The 12,912-nt window shown below is 32.3% G+C and overlaps 1 pseudogene across 1 annotated transcript; it reads right to left on the bottom strand.

Annotated features, from left to right (window-relative positions):
* Positions 1-53: 53 nt before the first annotated feature.
* LOC145617615 (LOB domain-containing protein 15-like) lies at positions 54-1,488 on the bottom strand (annotated as a pseudogene). The gene is made up of 3 exons (XR_014107765.1): positions 1,475-1,488; positions 997-1,308; positions 54-737 (listed from the first exon to the last, which is right to left on the bottom strand). The product of XR_014107765.1 is annotated as an LOB domain-containing protein 15-like (transcript).
* Positions 1,489-12,912: the final 11,424 nt, after the last annotated feature.

Genomic DNA, 12,912 nt, shown 5'->3' with positions numbered 1-12,912 from the left:
GATGCTGTAAATATTGTGTAAGCTCAAATGTTCAAGGTAGTATCTGTATTATTTTGCCTTAATTATTTATTAATCTAAACTAATACTAACAGACAATGTTATAGTAGAAAAAAAGTCTCTTAAGTCTAAACTAAAGTTTTGTGAAGGTAAAAATAAAAACTGAAAATTAGAATAATAAAAAAGTATCAATCAAAATATGGAACACTATTATGATTATTAGTTGATATAGAAGTAAACCCGGTGTTGGTAACAGAATGATCAGGAGGTGGTGGTGGCGGTGTATACAAGGAGGCTGCACCACCGGAGGGTGAAGACGAAACCACAACTGAAGCAGAAGACGGAGGAGGAGGAGTCGCCGGTGGAGGCGGTGTGGATGCTCGTTGAGGCTGATGCGGAGGGGATTGTACCTGTTGTGGTAGACTAGCAGCTATAACCGCGGCAGCAACAGAAGTAACCAAAGAATTATTGTTGTTATTATGATGATTATGATGATTATGATGATGATGAGGATGATTAGTAGCATTATTAGTTGCAGAAATGAGGTTATTAGCTGCTTCTCTATATTTGTACTTCAAAATTTCAGCCCTAACTGCATTAAGCTCTGCTTGTAATGTTTGGACTTGTTGCTGTAAAGCTGATATTGCACCCATGCACCCGTATACTGGATCTCTTAACCTCACGTTCGCCTCGTATACTAGACTATTAGCCGCGTCTGCCCTTTGATTATCCGGAACTTCCTAAAAAAAGAAAAAATAAATCACTTTAATTGTAGATTTGTATCGAAGAATCATAGGTACAAATATATGGATTATTTTTGTAACATGATACAATGAACAACCAGAACCAATAGAAAGTCTATTGGTTCTGGTTGTTCAGTTACAATGGTTGTCTTCTGAATGCGAAGACAACCATTGTAAAAAAATTCAAAAGGGAAAAAAAAAGAAAATGTTGAGGAGTTTAAGTTAGGCAGGTGAAAGTAGTTGGACTAGGACATACCATGAGCAACTTGGAGACGTTGCTAGCACCAAAGACTTTGTGAACGGCGGCGAACTTTTGGGGTTCATGAGGGGAGAAATAGGGGGAGAAAGGACATTCCTCGGCGCATCGTCGCCGGAGAAGCTTGCAGGCAGCACAAGGGGTGATGGTGTTCAAAGTTGTACCAACACCCATCATGTGCGATCTCCTTCCTATTATCTGATGATTATTGTTATTGCTATTATCATAACAATTATTACTTGCCACCATTGATTTGAAGCATTGATTTCTCTCTTTATCCTTTTTCCTATTTCTTCCTCTTCAAATCTCTCCCTGAAATAAAATTGTCACCAACACAAGAAAGTCAATATCTATATATAAAAATCACTCTAGAATAATTAAGGACGATACCATACATTGAATTGGTCATGTAAATTAAATCAACTAAAACAAAGGTTTATTATATATGATAGTACTCGGCTCAGCTCGGCTCATTTACCTTTCTCTGAACATTCATATGTTAGTGTAGAAGAAGAAGAGGGAGGCAACTAAGAAGTGGAGAAGGATAGAGAAAGGGTGGTTGCTTAAAAGGCAAAGTCAAAATTCCATCAATGGAGCAAATAAAACACAATTTATTTTTGTATCACCAAAATAATTGATGAAATACTACGCAGATATAATATGGTACGTAATTTATACGGTAGTTTATGCATACAATTAAAGAAATTTGTTATTCTCAAAAAGAGATCGCAAAAAAGAAAATTCTAGAGGAAATTAGAAGGAAAGTGAACACAAATTATGAAAATATATTGGTAATGCCAGCTCTGATTCATGCTTCCCCCACGTGTGGTTACTTCACGGCTATGAAAGCCTACTTGTTTCATTGACCACATTATTATAATTTTTATTTGGTTTTTTTATTTAATGGGATAATTTAGACCATAATCCTCTAATTAAATTTTGCAATTGACCAATATGATCAATTTGTACATTGTTAAGCTAACATATAGATATGTAGTGTAAATGAGTACTATAAAATAAATGTGAAGTCGTATAGACTATAGAGTATTCTATAATTTGTGTGTGTTAACGTATGATAAAATCTTATTATGAGGTGATTATTATTCAAAATTTTTGATCTGATCCACTTTTTTTTCTTGTTTTATTTGTGCCCCATATGATGTCATAAGTTACAATTCATAAGTGATATTATCATTTATTATGGAGTAAAAAAAAATAAACGCAACTAAAACACCTATTAAATTTGTGGTACACCTTATTAGACTAATTTTCCTTTTATGAATAATTATTAGGGCTGACTACGTACTAAAACCTTCAAACTTGAATTAGTGAAGAGTGATTAAGCAGGAAAGCTTACAAAGTAGCAAAAGAGGTAGTTGACTCAAGAAAGCCGCTATCTTGATGGTAGGTAAGAAAATGAGGCAACTTAGATTATCCAATCGGGTACATACTAAGCTACTAAATACTAACCACTAAACACAATACACTCACTGTTTTTAGATGTTTTAGATTTTTAATGTATGTTTACATATATAAGTGATGTTTAAGGTTCTAAATTAACGCTAGCTTTTATTTTATTTGGAAGTGTTATTATAAGCTTTTAACTAGTGTGTCATTTAACTTGTTTGTATTTTTGCATCAAAATAAAAATATGACTTATGATTACTATATGCGTGGTTCTTGTTATCTTTCATTACCTTAGCTTATCAATTATCACCATAATATCCATTCTCCCTTCAGTCTCTTGTGGTTATTTGTCAACTTAAACTATGAATGAAAGATAAGATAAGAAGGAGAGCACTAATTGACAAAATTATAACGTATGGAGTATTTGAATATTGTAGACGATCAGGTGAATTGAACACAATGTAAGCATAATTCAAATCATGGTGTGTTTTTTTCCACTATTATTGTTAAATTTTTAGGTAACCTGATGTATGAACACTTGGATCAAATAAAACATACACCTTAACATAAAATGCAAAATTGCTTAGCTTAATTAGCTTTATTTTTATTTTTTTTGTTCAAGCAAACAATCTGCTGTTGCTTAGAATTGAATTTCATGACTCATATGAGTTCAGGAGTTCTTGTTTGACCCGAAAATTAAGGCTGAGAAAACGCACAGTTGTTTCAAATTAAGTAATTTACATACATCTTATATTAACTACTTCACATGAGTGTCCAATTAAATTATTTGGTACTACTACTTATTAGCATTTCCTTCTTGCATGCATACTTAATTACTTTATAATTATATTATTCTACATGAAGAATATTATTGCAGTCAATCTAACTTCACCGGCCATCATGTGACTAGGTTTTCTCTCAATATATAAATCCCATTTTCCAAACCCCAATTATGTAACAATTAATATTAATTGCAACTATGAATAATTGAATTCTATGATCATGACCAAAGTAGTGTAAACATTACATAAGCAGCATGCATGCAGCAATGATCAAAATAATCATAGTTGCAAACTTTTTTTCAATGATTCAATGTTGTATGTGTTCAATAAATTTATTGATTTTTACTAATTAAATCATATTTTTATTGAATATAGTACTGTTTAATTAAGGTAAAGAGAACATGGCCTACGCTACTACGTTACTTAAGTACTTATACGTCATACATATATTATCTATCGATACATGTATGTATGATCAAATGATGGTAGGGTGCATCAATCTAATATTAGAGAGGCTTATAAATCCATTAAGTTGTTCATGACTACATCGAATCCGTCAAACATATGTTCATTACCAAGTCAATTAGTCAATGAACTTAAGGCAAAATTTTGTAATACTTCAAATTTTTGTAATTCTTAAAATAATTAAATTACCAAGTTCATTACCACTAAAAATTGCGGCTGTGGTCCAAAAGGAAAGACAAGGGGGCACAAAATTCCATTTGAGGCTTAGAGAAGTCAATCATTTGGCCAAGTGTTTGTCAAGATTAGAATAATGTAGATTCAATTAATTCAAAATTCTCTTTAAATAAAAAGTGACTAGAGCAAAATATAATGAAGGTAGTAGAATATATTAAACTTAACTTTCTTTTTCACATACACAAAAACTAGCTTATTATCTTCGTATTATTGAAAAGAAAACAATCAATCTATCAATAATCTATAAAAGCCTTAATTTTATGAGTAGGGTCGACTACATAAACCACAAATGAAAAAAATAATACAAGGTTTAAATTAAAAAGATTTTATCATATAGCTATACGACCTATAAATTTAATTAGAGAAATTTGAAATGGTATAATTTTTTTTTCACAATATGTTCTCATGCCCTTTGTATCCATGAGTCTTGCTAGTTGCTATGCGTTGAGATTCCCTTGTTGTTATGATTATTGTTCTATCTTAAAACCAAATGGTATTTTGAAATCGGTTGATTAATCCACTTGTCTTATATGGTTGTCATCGTCTTTTTCTTATTTCTCTGTGTGACATTTACTATTAATCTCAACTCACATGCAAGTTATTCTTTAAATCTAAGTCGTAACTGTTAGATTCTTGATCATGCGTTGACCATATATATAGAAAGGAATCTTCTGTATATAAACTAGGGAAGTCAATAAAGAGGTAACACAAATATCAATGGTAGTTCATCAACATAATTACAATGGCAGGGGTTTATTAGTTTTACCTTAATACAAGTGATAACCAGTCAAACCACAAAACAAGAAGCAAATTAAATGAGGCCTCAGATTAAAATATGCATGTCTTAATTGGTAACTTGGATAGCTTAGTGAAAATATGCTGCCTAGCTGCGCAATGAGGGTGCAATGGTGTATGAATCGCGGACATCGGACATTACGTACAGCTCGCATGATATGGCACGACTAAACATTATGTATGTTATGTCCTCCGTGATTGTCAGTCACAGTACAGTCGTTCTGTATTCGATTGAAACTGAAATTTATATATCAGTCAAAAGCGATTTGTGCGCTAAGTACTCGCTATTTATCTAATGCGGAGTATTGCTTAATAATTAAGCTCATGCAGATTGTAGCGTTCAAATTTCAAAATTCAAAATAACACTCAATCAGATTCTTCCTTGTGAAAGTATAATTTACATACTACTGACACCCGGCCACTACGTAGAGTTAAACAATAATATTCTGTGTGGTGAAGGTGTTACATGTATTGTCAACACCAATTCACCATAGTATAGGGGTAATGTTGCGTATATCTAGTCTTTTTATAATAACGCTTTGGTCAAGATCTAACTTTATTATTTGAATTATTGGCAACTTGGCGTACGTAGTGCATGATGGGAGAGTAAAGCTTAGAACCAAAAAGGCCAAAACAGCAAATAAAAGGAATTATGAGTGCTACGAGTTGTTATGATCATAATATGTTTAAGGTATAAGATTGATACACAGTGTGGCTGAAGCCGCATTATGGACTTTAAGCTAACCTTGGAGGTGCCTAAACTAGCTGGCTATGCGCTGGATGCCGGGTGCTTGAATTGATCAAGGTGATCGAGTATATATGTGAATTGAAAAATAGTGATATACAAATAGTGATCAATGATATGTATACAAATGTTTATATTTTTCCAATTTCTAATGACGCTTATACACATTGTACATACGTATTAGATAGCAATTGATGAATGATATGTAATTTATTAAGCATCCTTGCCATTCAATTATTTGCATTTAGGGTATTTCGTAAAGCAATTAGATCCTAAGCTTACATAATACGGATCTAATTAGGAATCACCATAACTAATTGGTTGGAATTCGCAAAAAAAATGTAATATATATATGTATATATATATATGGTAGCTAGCTCAATGTGTTACATTGGCAATTGCTCATCTAAGCTAGAACCAAGTTGAGTAGAGACCTCGGAACTTGGCATTACAACAAGAAAGACGACTAAAACACAAAGTAGAAACAGGCGAACCACTCCTACCAACTACTCTTTCCTCTTCATCCTCCTCTACTTCTACACTAGGGTACTCAAATGACAACTTTTGCCTATGTATAGGAGAAGGAGTTGACACCACGCAACGTGATTGTGAGGACGGCGATGATGATGAAGAAGTTGATGTTGAAGTTGATGGCCGTGATGATGATTTGGTCGATGAGGATGATGACAATGTTGGAGAAGATTCTCTAGTAAAAGACAATCTTGGAAATATTGATTGAATAAGGTTAACATTATTATTATTATTACTATTATTAGCATCATTTTCTTTCTTTTTCTTGCTAGAAGTAAAAGCCGGTCTTATTCTTGTGGTTGCATATTTATTACCTTTGTATTGATACGAAGGCGGGGGAGTTAAGGGAGGAAATAATTGATCAACTTCATGATCACAATTTGAAGACCTCATAATAATGTGGCGCTTGGGTGTACCTGGACTCGATTCCCATACAAAGGGTACAGCCGCGGGTTCTTGTGCATGATACTCACCACCCCCGGCCTCCACGGACAAGTTACTCAAATTAGAAGCTTCTCGAGATATCAACCTTCGCCTTCTTCCCACCTTACAACTTACAACATTACCAGTAGTTGTATTAGCAGCATTAGTAGCAACAGCCGCGGCTTCTTTGGTTTTGACCGAATGAAGATATTTAGGATGATCAAAATTCATATTTGTGACAATTGTCCTAGTTTATTGGAGTGTAAGGTAGCTTTCTGAATGTTGTCTGTGGAATTTGTTGGATCACAAGAATTTAAGCTAGGAAATAGACTAATTTCTTTTTATTATATAGTTTCATAATATACTTATAATGTATGTATATATATATGACAACCTCGATACATGTTGATTGGATAGTTTGGCACGTGAATAGTAAGCGACATTAACGGTAGAAAGAGTGGACTTGAACATAAACTTATACACTTTAACAATTAACAGCCATGGATGTGGTGGATTGGGATCGATGACCTTTGAGTTAGTTTGAAAAGTTGATGAAATTATAGGAGTACCTGAGATCTTGTAACATTATCACATGTATAATGTTTAATACCGAAAGAGATGACCAATAATCACATGCTTTGATTTATTGAACTTGTGCATCTCATCTAAATGTCAAAAGTAGTCCTCATTTAATTTGATCGCATCCCCCGCCCAAATATTCAGCTGATCAACATACACTAACTCATGTGTCACATTGATGATAATCGAGCCGATTATCACATTGGATTCCATCCTATCCCGTCCTGGGTTTCAGTAATTTTAAATATAGTAGATAAAATTGCAATTTCATCCGTTTAAAATAATTGTAGCACTAATTGTTTAATTTGCTGTTAACATATAACTTTGACTATTGATATGTTTAATTAATTTTTGATTAATAAAAATTATTAAAGTTGGTTGGTTTATAAAAGGCATATTGGAACTAATCTGATAATTTTTTTTTATATATAACATTATTTTTCAAACATAAATAAAAGGATGTTCTAAGAATTAATATGAATAGCACAAATGTATTTCAAATTAAAGTGGTGCAACTATTTTGAAACAATGAACTTTATTAGATCTACAAACACTAATGTAAATTTTTGAATGATTTTCACATACAATTTTTTGTAAACATTTTAGATTATTAAATGTTAACGGATTGATCAATATGATAATGTCCTACATACCCCTCCTATTATCTCCTAATTTTTCTATAAAATGACAATTGATGACCAAAAATTTGAGATGGGGAGAGCATATACCTTACCTTCTTGCATTGTTTAATTATCATTTCATCACTCTATATATATACTTTGTACTACGGAGTAATAAAATTAGTATCAAACTATCAATACCTCCCTTATAGAAAAAATCTTACCAAAATTTTTTCTATCTGTTTCATAATGTGCTCGACTATCACCATCACCTATTCCCAACTGCACCTATATGGGGAGTATGTGGGATGAGTTTCCATTAAAACTTGACCCCGTTACACCCTCTTATGGTATTCTTACTTTTTTTTTTTGAAAAAAAAAATGTATAAATTTAAGAATTAAGGGCTTGTTTGGCACCATTTTTTGTTTTCAGTTTCTTGTTTAAGGAAACAAGAAAAAGTTGTTTCCGTTTTTTTGTTGTCAGTTTTCAAAATTATTATGATTTTAATAAGTTTAAATAATTTTTTATTCATTATTTGACATATACCATATACTTTTAATAAACAAAAAAAAAAAACAAAAAAAGAAAATCACAGCAATGCCAAACAAGCCCTAAGTTATTAATTGAAATTATAAAAGGATAACTAAAACTAAAAAACTGTATGTCTATAATAGTAGACCCGGGTGCACCCTACACCCAAGGGTATTTCCAACTCATTTATTACTCTTTTTTTTTGCTCATTTTATTGTCATCAAACCATTAACCTCTTTTTAAATTAATAAGTATTATCGATATTTAATTATCAAATAAAGTAAGTTTTGATAAGCTTATTTACATTCTTATATGGGCCACACCGTGTGGCTAGGTGTGGTCAGCCATCATTAGAGTTATTCGATCAGTGTTTCAGGAGATACTTCGTCAGTATTACAGAAGTTACTCGTTCAGTGTTATAAGAGTTACTTGGTCAATATTTTAGAGGTTATTCAATCGGTATGATACAGGTTACTTTGCATTTTTACAAATGACCACATGTCCACATGGTGTGGCTGGCTACACACAAAACACGCAGATTAATAAGAAGTAATAAATTTAAGAAAATTCAAGTCACTTATACATGTAAGGGTCTGTTCACATTTACTGAACTGAACTGAATGGAGCTGAACTAAACTAAATTGAACTGATTGAAGCTGAACTAAACTGAACTGAGCTGAAATGAATATTTTATGAGAGAAGAAAATTAGGAGCTGAACTGATTGGAGCTGAATTGAACTGAACTGAAATTAAGTAAATGTATGTGAACAGGCCCTAATTTAGAGGTGATCAAGGTTATCGCGGCCCGATTTTGGGCGGGTTTTGGGCAGAATTTTTTGGCCCGAAAAATTATTTTTTTGGGCGGGTTTGGGAGTACGTTTTTACACATATTTAGTTGATTTTTTAGGCCCGGCCCGAAATTGGCTCGAAAAGCTCGCATGGCCCAACCATTTTGGATGGGGTTTGGGCACAAAAATTCCGGCCCGAAGCTTGACCCGGCCCGGCCCAGCCCGAGAAATGGACATGAGTTTTTAGCTTCGGCCCGATCCGAACCTGGCACGGCCCGTCCAATGATCACCTCTACCCTAATTATAAAATTAGTTCTTTCTATACATATAGAATTATAGAGTATATGAGTAATATTAACTTTTTTCTCTTTGTTCGAATTTCATGTCTGTCGATTGGTCCCATGTGAAACGTGATGGTAATACCGTTGCTCATAATCTAGCTAAACTAGTTCCATTTGGCTTTGAACAAACTTGGGATAATCACTGTCCCCAAGTTGTTACTCCGTATGTACTTATGGACACTTTATCCCTTAATTAATTGATGGAGTTTGCGTGCTTTCAAAAAAAAAAAAAAACTTTTGAAGTACGGAGTAGACATATTGATATGTCGATATGTGATATGTTGATATTACATGTCAAAAAATGGGATGAAGTATTATAAGACGAAGAGAGTCTTGATAATGAGTATACCTTATAGCCTCATGACATATTAAAAGAAAAAATCAGACTAGAGCTGATGTCACAGAAAAAAAAGAAAAGAAAAAATGGTGGTGACGAGATGGAAGCTAACGGGTCTAGTAATGGGTGAATCGGGCGACTTCCACGGGTGACGGGACCACCTAATTGGGTGTTGCCGACTCTTTACACCGGCTTTTTTCTTTTTTAATACCCCACCTACCGGCCACCACCCCCTTCCCGCCACACACGTAACCGTTCTTCTTATTCTTTATTTTTTTTTTATGGTCATTAAAAAAAAAATTAATTAAAAAAAATCTCTGCTTTCCCTTTCATTTTGCATTTTGGTTTTTTGTTGTTGGAAATTTAAAGAGGATAATTTAGTTTTTAGATGGTTGTATTTTTATATTTTATTTTTTTATTTTTGATGTTGTTTTGATTTTGGTGGATTTTGCCTTTTGGTCTTTTGAATATTATCCTGTCAAATAACGTATACGAAGTCTTTTTTTGAAACTAGTACATATTTTTTTAAAGTGAATATACTACTACACATAGGAGTATCTTATGTAGTCAACAGTTTATACAAATACTTATATTATACGTAGTAGATTACATTCAATAGTATACAATGATGAAAGAACTTTTCAAACAAATGTTATGTTACTATTCAAACTTTTTTTAGCCATTTTAAGTTTTTTAAGGAAATAAAAATAAGCTAGTCTTATAGACTTATAGTCTCTTCCAAAGATCAATATATCATTCTTTTTTAATCTTTCAATTTATTGTAACAATAGAAGCCAATGCATTAATTTGCAAACTTAATTAAGGACTACTTTTAGGAGTGGATGAAGACATTTAATTTGCAAGTGACTCATCCTTGGAGGGGTGATACAAATTTAATATATCTAAAGTTTATAGTCAGTGTTGAGCACGAATGACAACCACAAAGATAAAAAAATCAATATCAATATATATATATTAAAACTCATGGCAAGACATGATGTTTTGCCATGTGTCAACAATTTTGCCATTTGGCATATGATGTGTCGTCGCCAAATCATACCATAGCATTAATTATTGAACAACTCTATGCATTAACTTTCATGTATTAATATTAAATTTAATTGATAAACTCTTCATATGCATGGCATGACAATTTCCCTTGAATTGGACTATAACTCCTTAATAATTACATAATAATAAAGTTTGTAAGAAATTAAACATTACTCCATTTTTATTTTGTGCATTAACTCATAAAATTGTAATCATAGAGTAAAAGATTTTTGTGCATTATGGAGTCGTATATATTTTGACATCAAATTTATAAAGATTTGATCTATCATATTTTTATGATTATTTTAATGTGAAAAAAATATTCTTATAATCAAACCAACTCATACAAGCAACAAACTACTTAAGCTATTGTATTAAATAATAATAATAAAAAAAAAAAAACCACCACTTAATCTCTCAATGACAAACAAGCCAAAAAATATATAGATCGATTAAAGTAATAAATTTATAATGACCCGGGGGATCGCCTGGGCCATTAACTAGTTGATACTAATATATTAAAAGGCGTTCCTAAAAACGTCTATACGCCACGTAGATCCCCTCACTACGCCACGTCACTCACTCAACTCCTTATTACGCCACGTCATCCACTCAATTCTCAATGTGCCACATCATCTGCACTACCAACAATACTTCATGTTGTCTTAACTATATTAAAAATATATATATGGATGAAAAGGTTCGAACCCTTGACCTCTTTGAAGAAATGTTATTGTTTAACCATCTAGGCAAATTGTTGGTTATGCTTTAATGTTTCACACTAAATAATATTATACTATAAAAGTATTGAATATACATACTACATACACACTATTAAATGCTCTTAAAAATTAGCACTTGCACAACTACAAAAGTAGTATCCGGGGCAACGCCCGGGCTACTCACTAGTTTTATATAAAAAAACATAAATTTCATTTTAGCATTTTAGGTCTTTCTTTGACGATAAATTAATTTGAATTATTAATGTACTGGTATTTAATACTTATAATAGAAATAATTTGAATTATTTAAAAAATCCAAACAGTTATTGGAATACAATTAATATAAATATATTTCTTCACTCTCTTTATACATTAATTAAAAACTCAACTTGTTAAATGTATTAAAAAAAACAAAGGAAGTGTTTCCTTGTATACTACTCCGGAATTAATAAATCTGAGGGACTCGAGGGAGCTACTAATATAGGGAATGCAGGAGCATCATACACCACTCTATCGCACATCAAAATGAGTTATTATGTTGGCCCATCTTACCTAGCATCGAATACATCTTGTATAGTTGTAATTTTGTAAACCAATGAATAGCATAGCAATACATGGACAGCAAAAAAAGAAATCAATTTACTTCGATTGATAAAGTCAAGTTTGTCGGAGTCGGACATGCCATGTTCAACGTTTATGCATAGTAAATCAGCAAACATCATGCTTCTTTTCTCTTTCAAACAAAAAAAATGCTTCTGTTTTTTTTTTTTTTTTTTTTTTTTCAAATGTAATCTTTTAATTTTCTTGTAAAAAAAATCAAGTTGAATAATCGTACAATTAATTATAACCTTATAATTAAATCTAACCTAGTTTAAAGTAATCGATCGAGTAATGTAATTTTTAACATAATGATCATTTTGTGAAGAGTTACAACAATACAATCACGATATTGATCTTTACTAACATAGTCTTATGACCTCTAATAACTTTGGATGATGAATATATAAAATCAAGAACACCACACAAACAGTTGTAGAAAACAATTCCAAAATCCTTCATATACCTTCTAATTGTTAACACATTTGAATGAAGCATGATCACAATTAGAGATATTAATGGGACAGGATCGAGCAAGTTAAGGCAGATGATGTTGATCTTCTCATCCCATCTCCCCCATATTTGTATCTATTTAGTGATCAGTCTGCTAGTTTCTTTGATCCCACTCGGTGAGGCTAACTAATATTTCCATCCCATCTCCCCCATATTTAAACCTAAAATCATTCCCACCCACCAAGCCACCAAGGTATGCATCCACACCCATCTCTATCCCACCACCTACTTAATCCCTATCTTTGTAATTATTCCTATATGTGTCCATTAAGTATCTTTGTTATAGATTGATAAAACTTACTTCCTCAGTTCTTTTTTACTTGACCCACTTTGACTTTTACACTATTCATCACCCCTCTTTTGACCGTCTTTTGTGAATAATATGCAAGGAAAAACATATTCATGTAAGATGTTTTTGAATTCATCTCAATAAGTAGTAAATTTTACGTTTTTTC

This window comes from Chenopodium album, chromosome 26 (genome assembly GCF_948465745.1).
Source record: "Chenopodium album chromosome 26, dcCheAlbu1.1, whole genome shotgun sequence".
Lineage (NCBI taxonomy): Eukaryota > Viridiplantae > Streptophyta > Magnoliopsida > Caryophyllales > Amaranthaceae > Chenopodium > Chenopodium album.
This window is presented reverse-complemented; position numbering and strand designations above follow the sequence as displayed.